The following is a 21,304-nucleotide window of genomic DNA, read 5'->3' as shown; positions in this document are numbered from 1 at the left end:
GTGCCTTCACAAGTGCACGTTCCCTACCCACAATGCCAGAGCTCATGGCCTCATTTGGAATCCCTCTCTGTAACTTCAATACGGATCAAACAAGCACAGTGAGAGGAAGGCATTTTTTTGTCCCACTATTGAAACTGTCCTCAATTCAAAAAAGAGAGCACTAAACTGCAATTTCTGCTTGGCTTCTCATGACAGTTTTTGCCCAGGTATGATGAACCTGGTACTGTAGGCACTGTATTCTAGAACTGATGCTGAGGGCCTAAAGCAAAACTGTCTGATTTGCATTTAGTGCTTGTGAGAAGTGACAAAAACAATTACCAGCAGCTGACAAGCTTTTCTTTCTTTTAGCCAAGAAAGGAACCAAGACAGGCCCCTGTGGTAAGTGAAATGTCTGCTGCCTTCTCCACAGCTGTGTTCTGATGCACCCATTATGGTATCTGAGAAGCACCAGCTGCAGCACACTTAGCCCTTCCTTCACCTGTAGCAACTCCTTCTTAAAAAAGATTTATGGAGGTTTTTATGATCTCCATGACTCCTACTGTTCTAAAGGAAACTGCACCCACTGAAGAATATGACTTATCTCCAAGGAACACCAAAAGAGTATTACTAGGTCATTGCCTGAGAAGCAACCTTCAACACAGACACCTCCCACACATTCTGTGTCAGAAATCCATTTTGGAGTTAATGGGGCTCAGAAATTCAGAAATAAGTTAGTCATGTGTTACCTTTAGGGTCTCTTAATTACCTTTTTACATCCTCATTTGAGTTGGTCCTTGTTGCCATGGGAGGGATAGGATCTGGCAAATACTGCTTTGTTTTCAAAGTACTCTGGGCTCAAGTACTTTGCTGATTCAGCAGAGCAATTTTAGACTTGACACAGTCATTTCATATGGTTTCACCCACCCACAGGGCATTAAAGAAACCTTTCCTTAGGCTGAGAATAATTCTGAAATAATTTTATGGGTAACAATGCAAGACAGTAATGATGGCTTCTGCAAAACCTGTGTGTAGGTTACATTTGCGTGTAATCAGCCTGCTACAGTTTTTCATATAAAAACATAAATGGAAGTTTTTCTGTGCAACTTTTTCTATTTCTTTTGTGGAAAATAGCTAGAAAATGTTGGGCAACTTCAAGAGAAACGTCTTCAGCTAAAACATCTGAAAGTCTCTCAGGTATACAATTATTTAACCAGTGCCTAACTGAGGACCTCATCAGTGGTGAAAATATTTGCTGGCAACTTTGGAATTTGAGTTTTTCTGAAAAGATGCTCTCAAACTTATTAGAAACTACTAACATACCCAAATTATTTTCTTAATATAACAAAAGAAAAGTAACTAACTTGGATATGTGACACATTCTGAAACTACAGAACATTTTAAACAGCGACTATAAGCCTAGGTTCTATACCATAATACAAATCCATTCAAGGACAGAAAAAGAAGAGCAAACAAAAGAGTTATTGTGTTTAATTAAATGCATTAACAAAACACCAGAGCATCTGCATACTAATATTTTTTACAACAGTTGTTCTTTGTGCCACTGAATACGGGTATTGGTAAGCAACAAAGAAGGGTATTTGTGCCACAAAAGTAGCTTTTCCCAGTGCATACGCAGCGAGCTATAAAGTATAAATCTTTCTAGCGGCTTTATTTCAGCAGTGAAAGCATACATTTTAAGTTTGCATCTAAATTTTCTTCATGCTTATGTCTTCTCTAATATACAAAAACATGTTAGAGAGATACTGTTAATACTGCTGCTAACTAATCAAAGTCTTCCAGTGCATTTGGAGAGACAGATCTCTTTAACAATGTCCTTAGGATGTCCAGAATTAATGGACTATATAAATGTGTGCTTATTTGTTCATTTTAAAAACAAATACTTAGACTTTTATTAAAATCTATTGTAAATGCTGTGCATAGTTACTATTTTTAAAAGTTGTTTTTCTTTGGAAGATGAAGCCCTTTCTTAAAATAAAGCACATGACCTGTACCGTATCACTTGTATGAAACAGAAAGTTGTTCAGGGAGGAAGAGATCTTAGGCACCTTTTCACTAATCCTTGTAAAATGAAGCACAGCAGGATGCATTGCCACATTAACTAGAAGGCTACGAAGTGTCTTCTATTTATATGTAGGTGGATCTGGTCCTTGAGACCTGCACAAATGAGAGCACAAGAAAAGCACCTCCTCACATTAGCCCAAAAACAGCCAGGAGGGAACCAGACTCCAAGCAGGGAAGAGGCACTCCAGGTGTGTCCAAGGACCACTCCTAAAGTCAATGCCACCTCTCCAAAGGCTTCCCTCACCACACAGCGCTCTGAGCCTGCTGCTGGCACAGTGTTCCCTGGGCATGTTGGTCACAGTGAATAGAGCCATTCAGTAGTTCCCTGTACACACAGTGACTTCCAAAATGAGGAAGATAGATGGACAAAAAGTTCTCAGCAGTCTGTTAATGAAACCAAAAGGAAAGTCCAAAGGTGCTTTCAATGAGACAATAAAAATCAATCCTTCATTGTCCTTAATAGGAATAAGGTCCCATATAAGTATTTCAAAACTATTGTGGCCTTGGTGCTTGATTAGACATTGATAGTTTATCCCATTTCTTGAGACTCAACCCTTTTCCCCAAGCTGCTAATTGGCAGGGACCTCTCAGCCCAGTGCTTTAAACAATTCCTCTCAACAACCAAGGAAATCTGCTCTATGCAAAGGACAGCTTCCAAACGAGAGACCTCGGATACAAATATCCTTCTCATGGGTATCCTTCTCAGCCCCTGGAAGGGCTGCTCTGTGATAGTCCCTCCCTGTGTGCACTGCACTCTGGAGTCTTCTTCCATACAGAGGACAGCCTGGAAAGCTGCTGTTAAGCTAAGAGTTTTAAAAAAGATTCCAAGTTTTTCATCTCCTCCTACTCCTTTCCAGTCTTGCTTTCTTGCAGATACTTGTAATTCCTCTCACATTCCTACTGCTACTCCCTCTACAAATGCTGTAAAACAAATGAGGAAGATGAAGCTGATAAAAACTGAAGTACATTACCTTACTTTGGGTTCCCAAGAGAGGCCTAGATCAACAGTTACAGCACATTGCAAATATTGATTATACATGAGAGCAGCTTAAATATTTGTATGAAAACTTAAGAATAAAGTATTATTTACTCTCTACAAATGCCAGAAAGTACATTAATCAACTTTGTAACACTAAGTATTTAATACACTTTATCATAACTACAGGCTGCCCTGATCAATTATACTTTCCCTTTTCTCACCCTTCTTTTCTCAGGGTATAGAGATGGAAATTACTGAACTTTTAAATCAAATTTTCATTTTAGCTTAAGTCATCTATATATATATATATATCCCTGTTTTTCAGTACATTAAATATAATCTGTGTTTGCCCTTTTCTTCTTTCTAGGTCCTCTCTTTTCTATAAATGTCAACTGGATAGTGAAATACAAAGAAGCAGTATACTCCTCAATTTTGAGTTATGTTTATTTCAGTATGCTTTCTGAAATGCTGACAATAAAATATAGGCTAAAACACATGACTTTTTGTATTGATTTGTCTATGTCTAGTCACTTGAACAACAAAAGGCAACACCTAGAAATTAATCAACTTTGTCACAGCTGATTTCAAGGTCTTTGGTAAGCTATAGCAATAAGGCAAATGTATTAGTAATGGGTTGCCTTGCATTATTTAAGAGGCTGGGACCACTGTTTGGGAACATGTGGCTTCTCATAACACTTGTGGTGACATCAGGCACTTGAAAAAATAAAAGGCCAGAGAAAATTCATCCTTCATCACTGCATACATGCTGCAGCTGAGGATATCTGGGTTCCAACTCTGTGCTCCTGGTTTGGACTCTTACTGCAGCACAGCCCACAGCAGAATAGCGTGTCCACAGCCATTAGGCTTCACGACAGAAGTATGCGGGGAGACAGAGGGAAGAATTATGTCTGCATTGTTAAATCTGAACTGCAAAAGCTTGATTCATCCTCATTATGCTAAGACAAAAAAATGGCTCTTAGCCTAACTTCTCTAATATGGTTAGAAGGCAATACGCCATCAGAAATGTCAATTCACAGACCTAATTACTGGGTTTGTCTGATGCTTGTCAAACAGTTGGGAATAAATCTTTGACAAATATTTCTGTTTGAAATAAATGGCATGCAGTATAATTGTAAAACAAACACTTGGTCATAGCTCTGAACACAACCAGAATTGATGTGCCGGTGCCTTTAGCCTTCCACATACATTCTTTCAATTTTCTAGCAGAGTGAATGCAGAGAGAAGTGCCCATGTGTCTCATGACAGAGTCACATGAGTTTAACTCTCCTACTGCACTTAGCCAAGAGACCACTTCCATTACAGCTTGTTCTCCTTCTATCCTTTTTCTATGGGCTAACCAAGCTGCAGACTAAACCACCACAAAAACAAGAAGGCACCTGCTAAGTATAACATGCACTCCTTTGACTTCCCTCCCTCACTTCTTTCATTAGACATTTTGCAGCATATAAAGCTCTTACCAGACTAGAATAAAATAGTTGTGAGGGTGTTTCCATTCCACTGATGAGTTGAGCACATTTCTACCCTGATCTGCTGAAGCAGTGAATAAGGGGTCTGCTGTGGCATAATTTTCCTTACAATAACACTTAGTACTAAAAATACAGTAAAAAGTGAAAAACTTCACCTGGTCCAGTATTTGCTTCTATTGAACAAAATTCTAAAAATACCAAGTTTAGTCCTATACTACCTCTTGATCAATAAGGATCACTGGCTGAGCCTGTTGAAAGTTATTGCACTGCTGCTGGTAAAGGCACAACATAGGTTTAGGCATTTAGACTACTTGGCTTGGTGAACGAAACTTCCACTCAACATTTTTCAAGAAGTGCCTGACAAATGCTGCTTTTCCTGAATCCCTGGTACCTCATGGAATGCCAGTTCTTAGCTGTTCTCTGCAGAAAGCATTGAGCCCCCCTAAGAGCTGATGCCAAATGAAAATTAATAGGTCAAACAGCATCTATTAATTGCTAGACCTTTGCTAATAGCCAAGTCTTCCACAGTTGCCTTCAGGTTCATGGAAAATCTAATTTCTCCAAGCCCTCCCTGGTCCTCTCCTGCTGAAGAAGAGCTGCTGAAGTAGCAGAGTTTGGCCTTATAGCAGAGCTCACATGAAAACACAAAAACGTTTGATGGAAAGTGGGAAAATGTAGTTTGCATCCTGTTATGGAATCAAATGTCTTTGCAGTTGACACTTTAGCTATATTAAAATTCATATTTCAAAGAAAAGTACTGCATTCACTCAGGTAGAATAGCAATATGTACTTTTTAGCATAAAATCATGCTGCAGGGAAAACCTTGAAAATTACATAGGAGAATGCAAATTCTTTCAAACACCAACTGCTACAGTATAAAAACACAAGTGTGATTCCTCTCACTTTATTTCTGATACTATCCTAAACGTACTCTAGATCTGCTGGAAAAAAAAACCCAAACCCTCCATCATTTGACATACTTTGGCATCAAGTCACAAGTATTATCTATTCTACTAGTTAAGATACAGAGTAAAATCTCTCATGAAATGACTAGCAACCTTCTTTAGGGTGCCAATGCTTAAATTCCAGATGATGAAGACATATAGATGTCAATATACACTTATTTAGTCTATAAAAGCAGTGGTGGATAATGGAGTGATAAACAATAAGTAGTATTAATTTTGCAAGTTCAGTAGGTTAATCAATAGCCTGATGTTTTTTCATTCCCGTAACTCTGCTAGACTTCATCATCCCAAAGTGTTTAATATGTAACTATGAACCACTGCTTGTTACAGGAGTACCAATTTCATGATAAATACATCCCTTAAGCACTGCTCTGCAGTAAAGCCAACATTTTTTGGGAGAAGGGTCCCTGTAAGGTGGTACTGGCACTGTGGGGAATTGTTGCTGTGGTATCTTTTTTGGTGGGGTAACTATATTGACTTTTTAAACTTACCCAGTAAAACCATAATACAACCAATCAACTGACTAGATGAAAACACACAGCAATGTGACATCTAGCTGGAATGGTGACACTCTGATAAACATGCCTAAATCCTATTTTGTGAATCAGCAAAGAGCACATAATTATTATTATGTCAGTTCTGCTGACAACTTCATGATTTGAGAGGGATGGTTCTGTGAAATGACTACAAAATCAAAATTAGATATTAAAAATATGCTGTATATTCATTACAGCTTATGTTTAGTGTTATCATGATACTGAAGGCAATTATGTTTTATGGTATCAGTGTGCAAAATATAGCAATACTGAGTCAGAGATTTTTGATATATCAGGAGTCCTCTGGCTGGAAAGCTTTTCTGTATTTTCTCCAAGAAACACAAAACCCCTAGCATCTGTATGTCAGACATGTGAAAGCACTTCCAAGTCTGTGCAGAAATAGCCCACAGTCCATGCCCAAAGCCAGGATACTAATGGGAAGCATCTGTGGTTACCGTGGGCTGAAATGTGCTAATATCCCATTACCCACTGTGAGGGGCTGCACTCCAGGAGCCAGGTTTCAGACTTGATGGAGGAAAAGGAACATCATTCCTTCCCCAGACTTGTACACCCTGTATTATTTATGCCTTTAAGAACTCTCTCTCCTCTGGTGTTCTTACTGAAGAAATTTATCCAGTTCATTCTGCCCATGTCAAAGAAAGAGATGAAAGCAAACCAGTCAGCAAGGGATTCCAAACCCTAGGAACCAGAGCAGCATACCAACTCTGTGTGTTCTCCTGTTACTGATGATGCTGAGGCTTAAAACCATGGGTGCAACAGACCTTTTTTTCCTTAAACCTAGTGTGAAAGACGTATCAGATTCAACATGGAAGAAATGAGCTGGGAAGCCTAAGTTACCCATCATCTGTCACTACATGGTGCTTAATTTCCTCTTCATCATCTTTTTGTAATGGGCTGTGCATGTATTTCGGCAATTCAGTGATACACCTTCCTAAGGAATTACCAGTGATTAAGCATTGAATCGGACTGCCCAGGGAAGTGATGGAGTCACTATTCTTGGAAGTGTTCAAGGAATGACTGGATGTGGCACTTGGTGCTGTGGGGTAGCTGATGTGGTGGTAGTCAAAGGTGGGTCTCAATCTTTAAGGTCTTTTCCAACTTTAATGATTCCATGACTCTATGAAAGAGAAAATGGCTCAGGACTGTAATGAGCCTTGTGGGTGTGTGAAGGTATTGTTTGCTTGTGAGGACAGGTAAAGAAACCTGCAAGCAAAAAGAAGCACTCAAAAAAGCTGAAATCATTGCCCAAGTGTGAACAACTTTTGATCTTCAGATTGCAATTAAAACCAATCCACCTTGCAGGACCTGCCTTGCACTCTGCATGCTTTCAGAGTTGGGCACTTGGCTCTGCGTGCCTCTGGTGTGCAAGGGAGAGCAGAAACAAAGCCCACACGGTGCCCTGCCACTGCAGGGGAAGGAATGCAGCAGTGTGGGCCTGGCTCACACCCTCTCCCTCTTGTTTTCCAGAGCTCCTGGCATTGCCTCCACTTGCTGAGGGTTACAAAGGCGAGTACAGAAAACAAAAGAGCCTGTGGTTGAAACCAGTGGGACTTGCTATGGCAGAAATTTGGAATCTATGAGAAGCATGTGGCAATTCTCCACATGGCCTGCAGAGAGGTTTATAAAAGCTTCAACAAAGAATTTTATCCACCCACCAGTTTCAAAGAAAAATGTTCTTTTGTGTTACTAGAACATATAGGTTTGTTTTAATCTCAAGTATCTCACAAAAGATCCTCCCACAGCAAAGCGAGCTGGAGCATCATTTGTAACAAACAATTCCATGTACTTATGGAGGAGAAATTAAATCACCTGCTGACCCACCAGCATTTGTATTCTTTAAAAATTGTGCAGCTGACTAGTATTAGACAAAGATTGTTTGATTATTCATCTTTTATCCTTCAGATGCACTAAGTCTGAGTAATTGCTAGGTTGCAAAACTTGGATATATTCCCCCCGCTCAAAGTCTGGCAAAATGAGCAGTGCTTCCACCAGACCTCACAACTTCCACTCTCTTTTGTATTTTCCACATTAGCTATGTTTTACTGGAAAATAACCTATTTCCATCAGAGCAACCAGGTACCCAATATTACAGTTAATTTTTTTTCATAGTACCATAGAGAAACAGAGTCTTCAAAGCAGCAGAAAAAGAAGTGTGGTGAAATGAGTGAGGTGAGGACAGTGACTGAACCACCTGGTTCAAAGCGGTTTCTCAGAGCATGATAAGTAGCACACAGAAATCCTATCTGTAGAATATTTCCTGTTAAAATCCATCATGTAGCATCTTCAAAGAGGGCCTGATAACACTGCTGTGGTTTTCTTGACCAGGATTTAAGTGTCTGAGTGGTATTTTATTATTTATAAAGTAAACATTGCAGGACAAAATATACCTGTAATAAGTTAACCAAATAAGCTACCTTTAAAAAAATGGTTTGATTGTGATCACACAGAAACGACTTAGAGCATGAGGTTATAAACTCCTATTCCTATAAGCACAGAATAAAAGTGTTCATATGTGTTAACTTTTCCTGAGACCAACTAACCCAACTAAACCCAACAAAATGCTTCACAGTAATGAGCATAGCCCAAAGTACTGTAGAGGAGTTTCTCATGTTAATAAGAAAATATTAATGCTTTTAACTTCCCCCAAAATAATGCACTGATTCGCTGGTTTGAACACACAACTTCAAAGTTTGTTTTCCAATACAGCTGATATAGGGCAGGCCCAGGTAAAGAGCAAATTACAGGAATATGGCAGTCCTAGAGAGAAGAGTGTACAACACAAGCCAGGTTTCTGGAAGCTGTGAATCCCCTGCAGGATGATGTAATCAATAAGCTTGACATTTCCATGCATCTTCAGCTGCACATTGCCATATCTCTGGATTTCTCTATTTTGCCCTGTTAATGTATTCTGAACTGAATCTTTTAATAGCACAAATTATCCCAGAGAGTCATGGTTGCAGAATTTGTAGTGAGGGGAATTACACCAGTAGTCTTTAGCATATTTTTTCCCCCAGAAAATTCTGTAGTACACCACAGTGACATATTCCGAGTACGACACACATACCAGAGGCAGAAGACGAGCACGTCTGTCACCCTTTGGGGGAGCAGAGCACCAGGTCTTGAGCTTCACCTCCAGTTCAAGATGCTGGCATTAAGAGGAGGTCCCTTTCTCCCATGGACACTGTAGGAGCCATGTGCAGCTCCAGCTCGGCCTTTGGTATGGATGGTGAGAAAGTTATTCTGCCTACAAGATCAGCAGCTGACCATTAATTCTAAAAGCACAGCAAATGCTTCACAAATGTGTCACTATGGGGATGTTCAGCACTCCAGATCTTAGTTTTTGTCTGCTTGAAAATAATACTTATTCTAACCAGATTTTAAAATGTTTTTATATAATATTAATGTGGGATTTTAGAATGTGACAATCAAGCTGATAACTCTGAACTCTGAGGAGGAAACTAAGAGCCATTTTGCTCAAAGGACAAATTCCACGTGCCATATCCACAGCTGAGCACATTTATGGCAGGGATGCTGCTGGGGCACAGACTCCCAAGGCTGGTTTGGCTGTTCCCACAATTTAAATCCTCTCTGCAGGCCCTGGCACAGGAGCATAGCACTCGAGGATGTTGCACCCTGATCACTGCTGTGAACAGAGGGATTGGGATTTTTGTTACCATGCTCTGTCCTGCTTGTCAGAACAGCTTTGTCTGGAAGCTGCACAACGGAGAATGCCAGCACAGACCTAGGAGCAGAGCCATGGAATTGCTGTGGCAGGATGAGAGGAGGGTATAAAAATATTGCAATACATGCAATGAAAGGTGGGCAGTTTGTTAAAATACTAGCAAAAATTATTTCAAGGCCTTTACAATTTTATAATCAATACAATAAAACTCCCAAGAGTTTCAAAGGTAGTTTGGATTAGACAGCAAAAATAAACTGTTCAGACCCTTCTGAGTGATTTCTTCAGTGAAGAAATTTGATAGCCAAAGAAATATTTTTCAGAAGGGAACTCTAATGTATGCATGAACAATTGATACGAGATTTGATTAAAATATCTGCCTGCCTGGCAGACAGATTGAATGAAAACCTTATTGCAGAACTTATCATAGGGTTTACAGGTTTACCTTCTTCATAATTGCCCCAAGTGAAGCCCTAAAACCAGAAAAGAAGAGTACTTGAAACATAGCAAATAAAACAATGAATCCAAAGGACTAAAGCAGTCTGTACTGACTGAACTGGCACAGGGCCTAAGAGCAGAGATATTATTCCATAGAAATACTGTCAGAAAGTTGAGAATAAGGTGTTCAGAAGAAAGATACCAGGGGGAAAAAACAAAAGAGATGAGTGGGATTTTTCTGATGATGAACCAAAGACATTTAAAGCTGGATACAAATCACCTTGTCTGTCTATCCTGCAAGCAATGACCAGCATTTACCAAGGAATGAGGAAATATTACATGGAAAGACCTTACTCTCCAAGGTGAACCATAGAATCACAGCCTTACATGTCTAGATGTAAGAAAAGAAATCCTGAAGGATTTCCAGTCCTGAAGGAAAGAACAGTATTTGCACTGGTCACACCATTCTGCTGTTCTCTCTTGTCTCCCTCTCTGGCCCCCAGCAGTTTCCAGTCCTTCCTCCCACCTTCCCTTTCCCAAGGCTCCTGGACCAAAGCTGCTGCCCAAACCCCTCTGCTGTGCTGCCTACCTGACTCCCATGAGCTCCAGCTCTACAAAGATCCCTTGCCATGCTGCTGCAGGCTTTGGCAGGCTTCTTGTGGAGCAAATTCCAAATTATCTCTGCACAGGAATTCACCCCTGGGATCTCTCCTTGTTGTAAGGCCTGCCTAATCAATACAGGTCTGAGCTGTCTAGTACAAGCAGACAAGAAACACTTCTAAACCAACTACAAGAGCCACAGGATTAAAGTGCTGCCTCTCCTAACCTACTCTGTCAAATGCTTACAACCCTTAAGTGTTCTTAACACAAAACATCAAAATTCAAAGGGACCCCACTTGGAAAATAAATACTGATGGCCTTTTGCCCTTTCTCACTTGCTCCTGCTGCTCTGGATTACTGACGTTTGTCCACATTAGAGCTTCCAAAGTCATGTCAGGCTACCCTTCACAAGCACCTTTTCAGCAGCAACCCTCTACAGCTGCATCAGCATCTGCCCTCAGTCCTCTTAAACCACATGTCATGTGGTTGGTGCCACAGATTGATTTGGTTTGGAGAGTTTGTCTTTTCTGCACTGAAAGAATGAATGTTTAATTTCTCACCCTCCCCAGTGAAAATTGAATGGTTGTGCTAACACAAAGATCATACACTGCTGCCTCCTCAATGTCCCAATTACAAACAGGATTCTCCCCATTTCATTCTACAAGCTCATCTCTATACAGGTAGTGCATGAAAGGAAAACATTTCTATATTGGCTGAAGAAGGGAGCAAAATGACAAGATCTCCAAAGTAGCCTAGGCCATTAGGTATGATTTGTACAGCGTAAAATCCCACATTTCTAAAAGATGTATTTACATGGTGTTTGAGAGACTGAGAGAAAATGTGATCTGCTCACATATCAATTTAAAATCATCTATTATTTCAGTGGGATTTTACCTGAAATACAGTATGCTCTTAGTCAGAAAAAAAATCCAGGAAATTTTTTAGGAAATCCCAAAGCTGCTAATGTAAAACCATCTACAAAAGTCCATTTCTGCCTCTGAGTTAAGCATCTGTCAGTACAGCCTTATAGATATCTGCTCTAATATTTCTAACCTCAGCTATTCTAGGTCTTTAGAAATTGAATTCCACTCTCTGTCTTTATAAATGACATCATGCACTTCTAAACATATTAATAAATCTGTTCTCATCTACACTGCGCCACATCAGACATTTTCTGCACACTAACAAATCAATGATATCAGATTATAAAGAATTAGGAAGTTTTTTACATTAAGAGAACCCAACACTTTTTTCCCCCACCCTGAGCACTTGTGAGCTGTACCATAGTTCTAAATGTGACTCAATGCTATACGAAGAACAATGGTGACAAACTGTATAAAACCGCGGCAGTGATCGATGGTACTTTACACAATATCTGCTTTTCAGTAGCAGCATTCTAAGAGTGAAAAACTGCTTGCACAGTACCAAGCCTTGTACCAGTTCGTGGGAGTTACTGTTATTAAAAAAGAAAAGAAAGAAAATAAAAGAATTCACAAACTTAATTTTGCTGTTTGAGTACGTATAAAGTCACTTTTCATGCGATGAAGAAAGCATGTTCAGCAAAAAGAGCTGCTAATTCTGAAGACTAAAATGGTAGTATGATTGGGCTACACAATATTTTAACAAGCAAGAAATGCTATAAACATGTTTCTTCCCAAGTACTTTGGGTATGCTTCTCTCAATCCACCCAGCAAGCATGAGAATGAGTAAAACCACCCCTTCTAGAAAAGTTTACGAAGAGCCTGAGCGCAACTCATGAGTTACACCAGAAGGACTATCACAGGGCACAGAAGATGCACACAGCACAAGTCCTGGCTACCCCAGCGTAGGATGCAGCCCTGAGGAGGCAGGTGATACCATGTCTGCTTTCTGCAGGCAGAGATTGCTCCCCTGTGCCCAAGGCCAGAAGAAGTCATGATGGAGCCCTCAGCACCACGCTCATCCCACCAGAAAACCTAACAAACACCTGGTGGGGGCTTGGTGCCACACTGACCTGGAATTGGCAGCCTCCAGTTGGCACTTCCCTGGGTGCAGCAACCCTGTGCCCACTGGAAAAAGCTCAACAATTTGTGGTTCTGTGCCTGTGTTTGTAGGAGCACCATCCACAAGCCATTTCAGAAATAAACAAAACAAATCTGCCTTGGTTTTCTCAGCAGGAAGTTTTCATTTTTCTGCCTCCTAGGATTTGTGCAGACAACTCACAGAGGGTAGAAAGTGCTCCACAGACAGAAAAACAGCTGGTTTAATTTTATCTCTGAAAATAAAAGGTCTTTTATTTGCCAGGTAAGTGCTGCAAGAGCATTTCTGCAGCCACAGATTGTGACTGAAAAAATGAGATGTCTTTCATATTCACAGTCTGTGGTTTCCCAGAAAGTTATCTAGCATCCCTTTGAAATAAGTAAATAATGAATATGTTTATAAAGCCCTTTGCATCTCGGTTCAGTTCTCAGTTTAAGATTGTAGAGATTCATGGGCTTTGCTTATCCTGAGAAAATAGGATAACCAGGACAGTCTGACAAAGACTCTAGAAGCCAAATGTGCTGGAAGTAGCAGGGAAATTGCCATGTACTTCCAGATTTGTGCTCGTGGCCTACTAAGATTTTTTTCTCTCCACTGAAAGCCTGAAGTACTGGAATAAAAGATTTAAAAAAAAAATACAAAGGAAAAAAAAGTAATTCCATTTATAGTTAACTGTGAAGAACAGTTGGAAAAACACATGGCTCCAGGATACATTTCCAGGTCCCAGGTGCACCAGCAGGCTCTGCAGTCCTTTCCCTCTGGGAGTTCCCTGTCCAGTGCCAGCTGCAGCCCAGGTTCAGCCTGCCAGGACACCAAGATGAGACCAGGGGCTGTGAGCACCCTCCCGGGTGGCTGGGCTGGAGCTCCAGCTGTGGCTGCTGGCCAGGCAGAGCCCAGCCTTGTGTCTGCCCAGGGTGGGAGCTGCTGGGGCTCTGACAGTCCTCGCTGCTCCTGCAGGGCTGACCCTGCCTGCCTTGCTGCCTCCCCACTCCCAGCTCATCCCCACGCTGGGCAGGACGCTCCTGCTGCTCCCCAGCAGCTTCAGAGCACCAAGCTGTGAAAAGCAAATGCATTTAATTTTGAGCTCTCGTTTATTACCTCTGGCTTACTACAGGAAGGATTGAACCTCAAGGGTATGCCTTTCAGCAGCAAAATGCCCACTGTGGACAGTATTGCCTGAGAAACAGAAGTGGGGGGAAAAATAAAGCAAATGCATGCAGACTAACAAACCAAGATACATTACATAAAAGTAAGAAAATAAGTAACTCATAATCAGGACAAAAACTTGCACTTGCAAAAGTCTCCAGCCCTGACAGCCTGCCTTTCAGAAAGTATCATAAAGAGGCATTTACTGAAACAAATCCCCTTCTTCCCACCCACATCTCCTGACAATTATTTCTGTGACAATAAATAAGACAGGTCTATCACTCACCCCATTTTCGATTTTCCAATTTTCTATTCTGGCAAGGAAAATATTTCTCACATTCATGAAAGGAACAGAATTAAGGCCCATATTCTTTGCAGGTGGCTGACACAACTTAGTTGCAATCAGCAATTGTCAAATTATCCTACACTTCCACTGATGGCAGAAGCAGCATGTTGCAATTCGTATTAAAAAAAAAATAGAAAGAGAAAAAAGATAGGATAACTCGATGTGGAGCTATACCATAACATTATCTTGTTTTTCATACAAGTCTAATTTGTAATTTAATACAGTTTGAGTAGGTGACTGGAAGTTGAAGTCATGCTGGTAATATCTCTCTCATTGCCAGGACTGTCACACATAATAAAAGGTGTCAAGCTCTCCAAATACAGTAAAAGTTAAGTTACAGAGCAGTTCATACTTAGTTACTGCACACTTTGTATGGTACTCAGAAGATGCATGGGGCTAGCTAAAGAATAACTACCATCATCATCACAATTAACCAGCAGATAAAACTGCACCCTCTTCAGCCATCATTCTTCTGCTTGCACCGTAGTAGAGGTTTGCTTCTTTTTTAAGATTATTTTGACTGCTATTCAAGTCAGTAGGAGCCACTTGCACTTACATGAGTGGCAGGAGGCCCAGCCCAGTTCACGGGAACTTTAGTATAATTGAGTGGATGTACAATGTCTATATAAAAGATGTATGTCCAAGATTATCCAAAAAAATGCATCTGTATAGCTCTAAGTCAGCATGGATTCACAGACAACTGAGACCTACTTAACGGAACAAACTATTAAGTTTTGTAAGCAGAATCCTTTTGTAACCACTATCCTGCGTCTACACATACACAAATCTGATTTAATTAGCAAAAGCTGGCTTACCTGGTGACAGAACAAAGGCAAGTCCCTTAATAAACATAAACCCTGAACAAATGAATAAACGTCAGCAAAAGGCAAGGGTGGATATACTACAGTGCAGAGGCACCACATCCCTGGGGAGTGCACCATGTTACCTTCTGACAGTGAAGTTTCTCACATGGCCATACACAGTTTCTGCAGCAACATCTACAGAAACACGAGCATTAATAACTCGGAGGTACCAGCAGCATTAAGCCTGCAGAAGGGCTTGCTAACTAGATCAAATATGCTTTAAATGGTAGCCAGAAAAGGAATGGACATGAAAATGAAATACATTTAAAAGGTCCAGTGATTCTATAAAAAGAAATTTATTCAGAGACTGTCTTTTCATGTTTTGCAACACAAAACAGACCAAACAAGGCTCTGCTTCTGAAAAACACAGCATTCAATGAATAGCATGGCACTTGAATGCTGACAGGAGCAATGACAGTGATACCTCTACCAAAACACTGTTTGTCCTACACAATAGCTAAAAAGTCATTAAAAAATGGCTGAGTGGAACTCTACCTCTGACTAAGCATACATATCAGGGACTATGTGCTTCATTCCCCTTACAGGAATTACACAGTGTCATGATTCAGAACTAAGCTGATCAATCCCTGGGAAACATCCATTGTATTGTCAAAGCATTTCTTAGTCCTCTCTGCACCTATTTTACGCAAATTGAAAAATTATGCAACACAAAATCTTTGAAGAACTAAGAGGCAGCCCTAGCCATATGCCAAAGGCTTGAAAAAGTCTGTTCTTTTTGTTTGTTCATACCAGACACATTCTAGTGGTATAGCTGTGCCCATGCTATGAGTCAGGATGTGAATTCTGACATTCAGCCTGCTCATTAAGGTTTTTGGTTTTGTTTTTACATGGGAACATAGATACAGAGGTGTGAAAGGGGAAAGTAAAGGGACTGTAAGCACATGAATACAGGAAAAAAATGGGACCAAGCCCTAGAAGAGATGGAAAATGTTGCTGGGCTCCTGCAATTTAGAGCATTCCTTTCTATCTTGCTATTCCTCAGCTTTAAAAGAAGGGAGAAACAATTGTTTGTTTTAAAAGATGCACATATAAAAGTAAATCGCTCACTGAGAATGAATTCCAAAGTAAAGAAACAATCTTTAAATTCCAGGATCAGCTACGTGCTTATTCAGCCAAATTTTCAATCCCACTTAGGATGTGAACACTCTAGTACTGTATGTGTACAAAACAGACCAACAAGTTAAATAATAAAAGTTTTCAACCCATGACCATGGCCAGTGTGAGACACATGCCATGACCTTCAGATCAAGATCTAGGTGCAGAAGAAGGAAATATCTTCTTCTTCTGTTCCCTACTAGCAGAAGTGTACTCTCCACACTGCATATTTCTCTTGCTTCCCTTGTCCTGTTGCCCCATGAAGATGCAACAAATCAATTGTTAATGTCTCCTCTTTCAGCATACAATGGAATGTGTTCACCCAGAGCAATTTCAAAATGAGGGTTTTCCAAAAGTGAAATTACGTGATTTCATTGTGCAGTTACTGCCTCAAAATGTCTCCCTTTTTGAAGGAAGCTTTTGCATCAAATTGCTTTTTAGGGCAAACATCGACAAGTTTGTCAATGGAAGACAAACTCAGCCTTGTCACTAGTACGACTAGGTTGTTTTGGCAGTAAAATCTAATGCAAATCAAAAGCAAATAAGCCAAATGTGTAGCCACTCTACCTCGGAATTAGGCTTTGTTTGAAATGGGGTAGAGAGAGAAGGTGGCAATAAAGCAGTAGATGTCAAATTCTGCTTTTGGACTATTTACCTCAAATTTAACAAACCAAGCCAAACAGGCTACAATGAGCTCAAAACAAACTAAAAAGTAGAAGCAAAAACCAAATTAGTGCTTTTCCAAGTGGAACTGGATGTTACAGATGGCTGCTGTTTAAGAATGTGTGTCAATTTATTGATCTTGCTTGGCTGCCCCCAGTGTGTTCTTACATAGCACATACAGCTAGGGGCACTACTGCCAGCCAAACTGGAAAGGTTTAGTGGTGTCAGTATTTTGCCTGCCAGGTTAAAGCTCATATGCAGTCTGGCATCAGGTATTTTGACCTTCAACTCTTCAAAAAAAAAAAAAAAAAAAAAGTCAACCCAAACCCTGTCCGAACTTCCAAATGCCAACAGTTGTTTTACATCTCAGAGTTCTCAGAACATGGTATTGACAGTGTTCATTACTAATGCTTGCATGGACCAGATTTTTCTAGTCCTTCTCTTCCATTTACAGTCTTTCCCTTGAGACTGAGCTGTCAATGTGAAAATATTTAAGAATATTCTGCAGAGTTCACCACTGTGCTTTATGTTCTTCATTATTTACAACACACTTAACGATCTTTTTGGTAATTTTTCCAGAGTATTTAAAATCGCCTTCAGGTATTTTAGAAAATCCACCCACAACATGCAAACTGCCTGCTTAAGAATTTTATGTCTGCTTTTTGTTTTCTACCAGTTTTGTCCTCTTAACAGAGAGGGTAACATGCTGTCAATTTATCATGTACAATCACCTGGTTCTTGTTTTAGTTGGTTGTTTTTAAAACCTGAAACAAGATACTAACCCACAGTACTCAAAGTAATTAAGAGAAAGGAAAAAAAGGTCAGCAGTAGGTTTAGACATTCAAAATACTCGTGTCCATAAACAAAATCTCAGTGGGACCCTGAGAAAACTGGCTGTGCTAAATACCCTCTGCAAGATAGAACCAGCACAGCTTCCCCACCTTGCTGTTGTTCTCTGGGACCATAGTTATGCAGCAATTTGTTGCCATCTCAATAACCACTTGCTTTTGGAGTCATTATCACATGTTTTCTGCTCACTAGGAGAAAATAAGAGCGTGAAGGGAGAAATGCATGTGTCTTTTACTCAGCAGGAATACCAAATCAAGTGTCAAATTCATACATTCCCATTTCCAGCCACTGGCCCTCCAACAATGCAAAATCTAACAAACTGTTTGTGCTTGTGATTATAAGCAGCTCAAAACCAACCACCACAGCCTATTCTACTGGGATAGGTTGAAAGCAGTAAGAAGAGCTACTGAGACTCTAGATACAGTAATTGGTCCTATCTGAGATCTAGGGCTAAGACTGAAATTCATTCCCTTTCCTAAAAAGTACAGACAAACCTGAAGTTATAAATAAGTAATACAAACACAAAAGCAAAAATATGTTTCTTAGGCTGGCAGCATCAAACTAATTAGCAGGGAGAAAAGGGGAAAGAAGAAGCCTAACAACGAACCAGGAGAACTCTATGATGAGAATATAAATATTACATTGAGGTCCATTTCAACAGCTGAGAATTAGCAATTTTGCTAAAGAGCATATGTTTTTTTCCCCAGAGATTTTAATAAGGCATGGGCACTGCACCAGCAAAAAATGTAAACACTAGACCTTAATTTTAAATGAATGCAATTTATAATCTTCAACTTTTATTCTCCTTCATCTGGAATGAAAAGGTTAGGTAGTATGAACATCCCAGAGAACACAGAATATGCGTATCTGTATTCACTCTTCTGCTGACTGTGCAACACTTGCGCGTCACACCAGTACTTGTTCACACACACACATGCACAACATAAGAAACTTCAGTTTTGTTACTCGTTTTCAAATACAAACTCAAAGAAAAGAAAATACCTCCTGTTGCAGAATATGTCTCAGTCATGAGTAGAATTTGTTATTACAGCAGAATGGCCTCAACAGCCCTGAGCAATGCTATTATCCAAGGTCATCTCATCAGTATTCATTTGTGAAAGGCTGAAATATTCACTGGTAGTGGCTTGCAGTGTCCCACATTCAACATTTAAAAATCAAAAACAGAAACATCTAAATTATTTTAAATTGACCCTTAGCATATGGACCTTCCCCCCCACCTTTTTTTATTTTTCTGATGATCAGGGATGCAAGAAAAGAGATAGATCAGCTAATATTGTTTAGAATGTTTGTGGTAACATGCATGTTAATCAAGAAGCTCACCAGAAGGAGCACTTTGTGTGTTTGTTGGTAGAGAAGATGCTAGAAAGCAGCTGAAGAAGTGACCCCTGGCAGTAAAGGAAGACCAGAAAGAGGAGAAGATGATAAGGAAGAAAAGGAAGGAACCAGCCACGTGGAAGGATGCAAGTGCAGCCAAAGAAGGTCTGGCAGAAAGAAATGGATCAGCAGGTGAGAAGAAAAGATGGTGAGAAAAACACAGGGAAAAAAAGACTGATGGTGAGCAAAAGCAGACAACAGCAGTGTGTAGTCACACATAAGGAATCAGTCACAGTGGAAAGGAAGACCACTGGGCTGGAGAAATGACCCAGAGCATAAGAAAAACACAGTCTGTGGTACAGGTTCTGTTTATAAACTGTTTTAAGAAAACCAGGAACACCAGACAAGAGATTGGAGGGGCAGCGGTGGGGGGGGAGGTTTAAAAGAGGGAAAAAAAGCACCAGGTAAGTTAAAGCACAAAAAAGATCAAACATTTATTTCTGCAGCACCGTACTCTGCTAAAATCAGGGATCTGGCAACAGATCAGGCTGCATTTCTCGGCTGCCAAACCAGTTTAGCTTCAGATAGTAACAACAAGGTAACATAAACTCTGACTTTCCTCCTCAGAAAGAAATCATGGCAACCAGTGACCCTATTGTGCTTTGTTGTTGCATAATTGTTAAAGAAATGCTTTCCGATGCCCTGTGAGAGGGGGTACTATCTCGAAAGCTCAAAGGGATTGTTCATTTGATCACTAAGCACAGTGTTATTCCAACCACTCATGGATGCAGAGAATGCCTCTATTCTTATGTTCCCCTGAGAGTTGAGGTCATCTGAGATATGTCTGCTATCACATATAAAGGCTGAGGTAGAACTGCTGGCAGGACGTTTTAAGTTAAGTATTTTCACAGGTCTGGAACTTCTCTTCTGTCTTTTCCGAGGAACTCACTGGGCTAATTGAAAAGGTGTTAGGATACAAGCAATCCTTTAGTTAGGAGTTCCAGGCTTGAGACCCTGTGTGCTGAACGGTGAAGCAGTTTTAAGAATGACAAAACAGATGCAGATGTGTTTCTAATCCCAGATCCCTCTGTCTCTCCCCAGGCCTTAGGCAGAAACCTAAAAGTGCATTTCATCCAATGTTCTCAGCACAAGTAGATACTAACATGTGAGGAAAAAAACAAAAAAACCCCAAACCCCAAAATCCCCAAACAAACCTCCCAAGAAACTACACTCCAAAACACTAGGAAAATCCCTACACTCAAAGCCCAAACACTAGGCTAAGAAACTGCACACAAAGATAACAAAGAACAAGGTTATGCCATTCTGCCCTGTTCTACAATCTCCCATTTAAGATTCATTTCTTACCTTTTAAATTTTGTTTTATAATATTTCATTCAAGTCATGTACTTGTGATGCACTTCAACGATTCTCAAATTGTTTTGTTGAAAACATTAAGTTGTTTACCAGTAATCTCAAAAATGAGATGCTCAGCCTCTTACCCACAGATGGTTAATTGGAAAAAAAAAAAAAGCCACACACAACAAAACAAACCACCTCTGATTCACACCACTTTTAGCACAAGCAGCATATAGGCAAGAACTCCAATTGGTACTTAGTGCTAAAATCTACAGAAAATTATACACTTTCCAGCTTACACTTCAGAGAGACATGGAAATTGCCTAAGCATCTCCACTGTGTGCACATTACTGTTCTCTGAATTAGCACACAAACCAGCCTAGGAATTAAACAGGTGAATATACAGTGCATGAAATGACAAAAATATTGCTTTACCAAATTCCTCCCCCTAATCCAAGTTGTAATTTTATCTTCCCCCACTGTGGAAGACACAGTTTACTAGCATGGTTCCTTATTCTTGTGTATAAATAATACCCTTAAAATAAATGCATTATTGCAACCACAACATTTTAAGGAGATATGAAATGTTATAAAACCCTTAATGCAAATTAACTGCAATTTTCAGGAAGATTTGAACTCATTAGCAATTCTACAAAGAAGAAATGTTAGGATGTTTCTCTCAGATGAAAATGCACTACCTGCACAGATTTTTTTAATGTAGCACTATAGATAAAAAATTACAACATTTTTACAACAAATTTTCCAGCATTCTGAGATCCTCCAGATCCCTATTCATTCTCTAATTAAAACAGTTAATAAACAACTAAATAAAAATACCAGAAGTA

General features: G+C 40.0%; 1 protein-coding gene across 6 annotated transcripts in view; it reads right to left on the bottom strand.

The window, feature by feature from the left end:
• Positions 1-21,304, bottom strand: part of LOC117004642 (myelin basic protein) — an 82,479-nt gene that overhangs the window by 19,539 nt on the left and 41,636 nt on the right. The window lies entirely within an intron of this gene.

The sequence above is a fragment of the Catharus ustulatus genome, chromosome 1 (assembly GCF_009819885.2).
Source record: "Catharus ustulatus isolate bCatUst1 chromosome 1, bCatUst1.pri.v2, whole genome shotgun sequence".
Taxonomy (NCBI): Eukaryota; Metazoa; Chordata; class Aves; order Passeriformes; family Turdidae; genus Catharus; species Catharus ustulatus.
This window is presented reverse-complemented; position numbering and strand designations above follow the sequence as displayed.